General features: G+C 17.5%; 1 pseudogene; it reads left to right on the top strand.

Annotated features, from left to right (window-relative positions):
• The first annotated feature begins 1,365 nt into the window (after positions 1–1,365).
• Positions 1,366–3,578, top strand: LOC122714445 (annotated as a pseudogene).
• Positions 3,579–8,526: the final 4,948 nt, after the last annotated feature.

Here is an 8,526-nt window from a genome sequence, read left to right as displayed (position 1 = left end):
TATAAAGTTTTATTTAGTTTAATATCTCAAAAATAACAAACAATATAAAGAAAATATTCAGACGAAAATTATTTAATATGAAGAAAATATAATAATGGAAAACAATATAATAAAATGTAATATATGAACATAATAAAATGTATATATTTTATTATATATATTTTATATATTTTTTTTCTTTTTTTTTATTCTTTAAAAGATATTTTACTATATTATGAAGATATTCTATATAGATCTTGTATACATATATTTATGTACGTATATTATATTTAATTAAATCATTATTATTTATTCTTCTTATTGAACATTTTTGAACATTTTCTTTATATCTTTTATTTGTTATAAGATATTAAAATCCGTGTGTCCAGATAAAATAAACAGTTTGTACATTAATTATATTATATATTCCTTAGTTAAACAATATATAATATTTCTATACAAATTTAAATTATTTAACATAATAACTGATATATTTATATATTTATATACAAATATTTATATACACTTTAACTGATATATTTATATACAAATTTCTTTCTCTTTGTTTTGAATATAATTGTCCTCCAAAAGTATCTTGCAAAAAAACTATACATATATTCTATACACGTATGTGAATATATTGTAAGATAAAAAATAAATATAGGATAAATTTTAATCTTAAATCTAAATTATTTTACACATACAAGTTAAATAAATCATTTTGAATTTATAATATTTAAACATAGCATAATATTTTATAACATTAAGTTTTCTATTATTTAATATTAAGTTTTCATTAGCACATAAAAATTATTTATTATCATATTATTTTAATATAATAAATAATATTCAAGTTCGATTGTTTTATTTAAAAATTTTTTTATTGTTTATTTCTATGTAGTTTTTTTTTGTTGAGATATAAAAAAAATTTTAAGATATTAGTCAATTATTATTATTATATAATATGGTCATTTATAAAATCAAATTTTTTTAAGATTTTATAATATGCTCTTTCAGTCAAATAAAATGGTAAGAATTTTGAAATTAATGTTTATTATTATAATGTAGAAAAAACTTGATGATATTATGCTACTATGTATAATTAACATAATGTTTAATGGATATTCAATGTGTATATATATGAGATTATTATATTTAAAATTTTAATATAAAAAATATGTATTATATATGTATTATATATGTATACATATCTGTATTAATTAATAATATAATTGTTTAATACTATATTAAATTGAAAATTTAAGGTATATAAGAAAGTTCATATTTTAAACTTTGTTAAAAACTTTTTATCTTCTGAATTTTCAAAAGAAATTCTTAATAAGATTTATTTTTGTTTTTCCTTCCAGATTAATTGATATCAAAAATAGTAAAGCATTTGTTTCTTAATTTTTAAACTAATAGATAGCAAAAAAGTATATCAAAATGAAAAATCTATCTTATACTGAAGTAGTTACCATATCATATAATTATTCGTATGTTTTTAACTTCGTTCATATGGAAAACAGAACATGGATGCATATCTTTTGAAAATAACTTGACAAATAGTTATTATTATTGTATTATTTACGTTATCATAATCTTTAGTAGGAAGTATTACATGTAAAAGAGACCAATTACATTATGGAATTCATTGTTTTCACTGTTTTCCATTATTGGACTATTTAGAACATTATGAACTATTAGGCTATTGGACTATTAGAACAGAAATGATTCATATATTAACGTATCGCAATTTTTATCAGTATTTGTATACCTAGGTAAGTAGGTTATTTATATTTTTTTACTATTTTTAAAATATTTTTGATTGAATACGAATAGATTTTTTTATGCAGCTAAAACAAAATCATTTAACTAATATGTAAAATATACATATATGAATATCAATATATCATCAATATATATATCAATATATATATATTATTCAAAATATATATCATTAATTAAAAGTATCAATAATTTTATTACGTAGATTTAACTACATACAATTATGTTATATGATTTTTTAATGAATTACTATTGTTTATTTGAAAAAAATTACTAAAAAATAAACTAAAAAAAAATGTTTTATTAGACATCATACAATATATTATTTCTATACATTTTGAATACTTTCATAAATAACTTTCATAAATAACACTTACTTTTATAAGTAAATATATATAATAAAATATAATAAATATATATATATATATATATATATATAAATAAATAGAATTTTTTTTCAATATTAATTTCTTATAATATTATATTTTTTATTAAAGATATTTATTTTTATCGCAATCAGAAATTTCGCAATAGAATATGATTAAATTTGTTTATAATGTTCAATTTAAATCATATAAATAAAATTAAAATTTGAAGAAATGAATGTAATATATTCATATCGTTTATTAAAATTATATTATATATTTTTATTATATTACATATAGAAATTATTATTATAATTATTAATTATATTACATGTAGAAAATATATGTAATATGAAAAATATATACATATTTACATAAAAATAATTTAATAATAAAACTTTTGAAAATTACTTATTCATTATCCGTAGACCAAGTCTCGAACTTACATAAAAAAGAAGGAAGATTAACTTTATTTAAATTTTTTATATTTTGATTCATAAATGTGATTTAAAAGTAATTTTAAGAATAACTTTGGATTATATAGAAAGAGTTTACATTTTAATGTTTTATTTATAAGATTTTCCATTAATAATATTTAATCAGATCATGATATATATCATAATTTAATAAAATTTATCATATAAATTTATCATATAATCAAAGTCAATAATTTTTAACAAAAGATATTAATATTTTATCATACAAATAAGGAATAACTCCTGAATATTTGCTTATAACATTCTGATGACATAATAATATTCGTTCACCAATTTATTCCGTAATATTAAAATTGATATTATATAATAATCTTCTAAATCATATAATATAATTGTTATACTTTGAATATTATTCTATGTTATTTACATGTCATATTCATTATTTACATGTCATATTCAAATAATATTATTATAATAATAATAAAAGAAAAAATAATAACATAATTATTTTTTTGCAGCTTTATTGAACAAGACATTGTATCTAGTTTTTGGGCATGGATGTTTACTCTATCAAAACTTCTGGAGTATTTTGTGATACCATATTTATAGCATTACGAAAGCAAGAATTAATTTTTTAGTACCATCACATAATAGTTCTTCTTTACTCATGGTTCTCATATTCAGAACATACTGCATCTGCGAGAGTTTATGATGTTAAATTATTTTGTGCATTCCATAATGTATAGTTATTATGTTTTGAAAGCAATGAGATATAAAATAAAATTCATTTCAATATTAATTACTTATTGTACAGATAATACAAATGATTATAGGTTGCATTATAAATATTGCAATTTATCAATATTTGAAAAATCAGAAAGAATGTAACGTCTCGCATAAAAACATTATATTTGGTTTGTTTATATATTTTACCTATTTTATTTTCTTTTGTAATTTCTTTTACAAATCTTATATTAATAAGAACGATAAATTTAAAAAGAAAATTAATTAAAACAAAAAAGAGAATTAAAAGAATAACAAGTTCAAAACTAATTAAAAATACAAGAAACATATCAAAATTTTATAAAAATTTTTATCATTTCTTGGTATCTTTTAAAAATCTTTTAATAATGAAATTGCATTTGAAGAAATAATTTTTGAAATTTTATTTAAAAATTTTTATTAATCAAAAAAATTAAATAGTAAAATTGATAAAATAGAATTGCAAAATAGAATGAAAATATTTAAAATTTTGCAATTACATAAATAATGCAATATTTTATGATAAAATTTTATAAAATTAAACATTTATTGTCTTAATTGAATTTATATTTATTAATAATAAATTTATCAATATATTTAATAATAACTTATTTAATTTAATCATTTATTTAAATAATTATTATTAATCAATTAAATAAATATTATTAATCAATTATTATATAATTCTTTCAACTCATTTAACGTAAAATTATTAACGTAAACATTTAACGTAAACAAATGGACAAGAAACTTTTCATACTGCGTTCATTTATATAGTTTATAAACAATTTTCAAACAATATTTGTCAGCAATATGGATGTTTTATTTGAAATAAAGAAGCAAACAAAAAAAACAAATAATTATTTTAAATTAATTTGAGATAAAGATACATTTTTAAAACCTATTTAGGAAATAAATTGTTTTCGCATGATTTATTACTTATTAAGTTTAATTATTTTAAATAATAACAGAAAATAAAAATTAAATAATAAAGTTTTATCTATATGCACCTCTTCTATATCAAATTGATTGTACTCTATGTCTAATTTATTAAATGAAAATAAAATCATATATAATGCAAAAAAAAAAGAAAAATGGAACAATACGCGGAAATAAATTAAAAAAATTAGTTTCTATAGGAATGTTTCCATATTTTCATATTTTCATATATTTTAATATTTTTATTACAATTTTTATTACAATTGCATTACTTTCTTTAAAACAAATCGAAATGAATAAAAAAATGAATTTATATGTTCTGTAAATAGAAAAAATTTTATGAAAAAATTTCAAATAATAGCTCAAAAAAAATTCTGGATATCAGCTCATATAGAGATTCATTTTTAAACAAAAATATAGATAAATTAATCAAAAACGCAACCAAATAAGCATTTCTATTTATAGATTTATTTATAGATCTGAAAGAATCAATAATCAAAAATATAATTAAAAGTATCATAATTATTATATGATATACTTATAATCATTATTAGATTATTATATATGTATATTATAAAGATATAAGAAACTTTTTGAAGATTGGGTTTTAGATATGAAAATAATGAAAAAAGTTCATATACACATATGCTCAATTAGATTTAACTAACAAATTATAAGCATTTTAAGTTTTTAGATAAAGTAATACGATGGAAAAGCGAAAATGTTCAGTACTGTATGTTCAGTATCAATAATGTCATTTTCGTAGTAAAATCTCTTAACAAAATATAAATACTGATATTTTTTATATACAAATAATTATTTTTGAATTTTAGTAAAATGTAATGTACAATATACGTATTATGTAACTGTTTATTTACCAAAAATTTATCTCAAATAAATTTTAGAAAAAGAATTTAAAAATATTAACGTTACACAAGTGAGTTTTAATGCACAAGTGAGTTTTTGTATAAATATTTTATTTAAATCTATAGATTTGAATAATTTATAAATCTATAGATTAAATGTATGAATTGTTATATAACATTCAACGTGCCTACTTGCCAAAATTCATAAAAACAATTAAAAAAAAATCATATTTGCGTAAAATTTCAAATTAGAAAGATTAAATATATTTTTTTACAAACTTGCTTATTTTCACATAAAGAAGTCGTTAATGAAACAATATATCAATAGAGACACAAAATTCTGTCTTTATCGGATTTAAATTCAATATTTTTTATTCCATTGTGAAATTACTAAATAAAAACAAGTAATACTTAAAACTTAATATACATTTATATCTATAATATCACGTTTTTATACTACTTTTTATTAATATGTTATTAATACGTTATTAATATTACGTTTTATATCCATTGAAATATAAGCATTGCATTCTTTTTCAATGTAATTATTTATATTTTCTTTTAATAAAATTATTTCGATAATCGATTATTATTTATTATTATTATTATTTATTATTATTTATTATCGTATAATTTAATTTTATAAGTAATTTTAAATGCAAATTACTTAATTAAATTTATTTTAAACATATATTCAAATATGTATCAAATATGTATTTTTATTAAACTTCAAATTCCCCTCCACAACAATATATGAAATAACTATTGGGTGTCCAATATCTTCAGCCGATTCGTTGCGTAATTTGAGTAATCCTAATGTCACGGAATTTCGTCGGCAAGATTCGATAAGCAAAATATATAACTAATTGGCAGAACAAGATCTATCCAAGATATTTCCATGCTTGTATTTAAATGTATATAAATATTCAAACCTAATTCAATACTTGAGCAAAAATACAAAATAGAAAGTAGAAAAAGAGAAGAAAACAAAAGAATAAAAGTAGAAAATTTCCTCAAACTGTACAAAAAATCGGAGAATTGATTAATCGGCAAACAATTTGTTATAAATTTCCTTGGAATTATTATAATTGATTCAATCACTATAGAAAGGAAAAATGAGAGAGTAATATCCGAAATCGAATTTTATGTTTCCATGTGTAAATTCAAGTCTATAATCATATAAAAGTCTAAATCTTTTCTGTTATTCTAAATCAAAACAATATTATTTTATTTCTCGATTTATTCGTTGGTAATATATATGAAAAATAAAATAAAAATGCAAAAAAGAAATTAATGGATGTAATATGTAATTGCATACACAAAAAATGCATGCAATATATATGTACTTTTGGATTTATAATATTAACGTGTAATATTGATTCACGTATTATTAATATGTGATATTCAAATCAACTGTTATTTTAATTAAATCTCTAAGAACAAGAAATATTACTAAATGAAATAAAGATGAAGATTTGTCAATTTGATATATTATATAACTTATTGAATAATCTGAAATTCAAATTGATTCAATCGCTAATATTTCAGAGTTGTACATGTGAAAATAATTAAAAGAAACAAGTAATTGGGCGCATAAAAATACACTCAATTATTCTAATTCAAAATCTTATAGGATTATATATGTTTTGATTTTCACATATGAATTTCAATAAATAAGCAGAGTGTAATACGATTCACCTATGATTTTAAATGAAATATTGTATAATTATCGTACAATATCGAATATTGCGAAATTTGCTATAACTTGTTCGAGCTAAATTTTTATGAAATAATAAATTATGTTTCAATTTGCATAATTGAGAAATTTTTTTTTAATGATATAAGAATATTTATACAATATTATATATATTATAATATTATGTATATTATATATTATATTGAAATTCAAAATTAGTTTTTTTTTTTGCATAAAAGAATATTAGTGTATTTGCTTTTATTGAGAGACTCTGCTACGCAAATGACATGTGGTACGAGCGTTTTTATTTTTTTGGTATATCATTCTATTTAATTCAAATTTAAAATGCTTGTAAGTCGTTAATTAAAACATAGAAATTTTTTTTTTTGTTTTGATATCTAGAATCTATTCTCCAAAATTTATACATTTTTATAAAAATCTTATATTATATTTGATATAAATAATTCTATCATAATATTTATAATATTATAATAGACATATAATATATAATATATAATATATATTACATTATATATAATTATATAATTATATAATATATAATATATATATTATAATTTATAACATAATTTATAATTTTCATTAATCGATTACATATTGTCTAAGTCTATACTAATTATCAAGGATAGGAAATGAATCAATATATGATAAATATCAAGTGTACCAAGAATAAATTATATAAATCAACTAATATTTAGCTAATATTATAAAATTTGAAAGTAAGATGGAAAAGAGAAAGATTAAATCCTAAATTAAAATTTTCGAATAAAAGAAAATTTAAAATTTATTTCATTTCTTTAAAATTCAAAAAATTCATTCCATTTCTAACTCTTCAAATTTATCGATCACAAACATATTGATATATTTTATTATTACGGACATAAAATACATAAAGATAAAATTTGTTATCCTTTAATAATAGCAATCTTTTTTCGTAAATATTACGAAAACTTTAATGATATATAAATATCGTTTATCTACAAAAAAAAATTAATAAGAATCTCATTTTTTTATAATACATTTAAAAATCATCAAAATCAAAAAAAAAGATGGCTTTTTTGTTCTCTAATTATTACTTTTATAATTATTTTATTATAATTTTACACAAGCGTTAGCAATCAGGTTAAAAAAATTAAATTTAATATAAATCATTGATGTTTAAACATATACTGTTTCATAATTAAAGGCAGAATTCATTATAATGATAGAAATTTTTTTGTGAATATATTAGAAAATAGGATCATTCAATATTTTTAAAAAATATAAAAAAAAATAAAATATAATTTTTTAAATAAAAAAAAAATAAATATAAAATAAACAAATATAAATAAATATAAAAAATATTCAAAATATTGATTTCAACAATATTCAAAAATCATTGAAATCAATAATAAATCCTTTTCAAGATTTTCAGTTGAAAAAATAATAAATTATTTTCAGTTAATAATAAAAAATGTTGTTGAATATTAATGAATATTAATAAAAAAATTAATAAATATTATATTACAATATTTTCAGTTCTATATCAACTGAAGAAAATAATATAAAATATGTAGCACTCTAGCACTATAGTACTATAGTGTGTTAGATATTATATTTAATCTATGCTCTTAATTTTTTATTATTCCATTATCATTTCAGTATCATTTTTTATGTTACCGATTTAACATAGAATAAGA

This window comes from Apis laboriosa, unplaced genomic scaffold (genome assembly GCF_014066325.1).
Source record: "Apis laboriosa isolate Shangri-la unplaced genomic scaffold, ASM1406632v1 scaffold30_cov140, whole genome shotgun sequence".
Classification (NCBI taxonomy): Eukaryota; Metazoa; Arthropoda; class Insecta; order Hymenoptera; family Apidae; genus Apis; species Apis laboriosa.
Note: the sequence above shows the minus strand (reverse complement) of the source record. Positions and strands in the feature narration are given on the sequence as shown.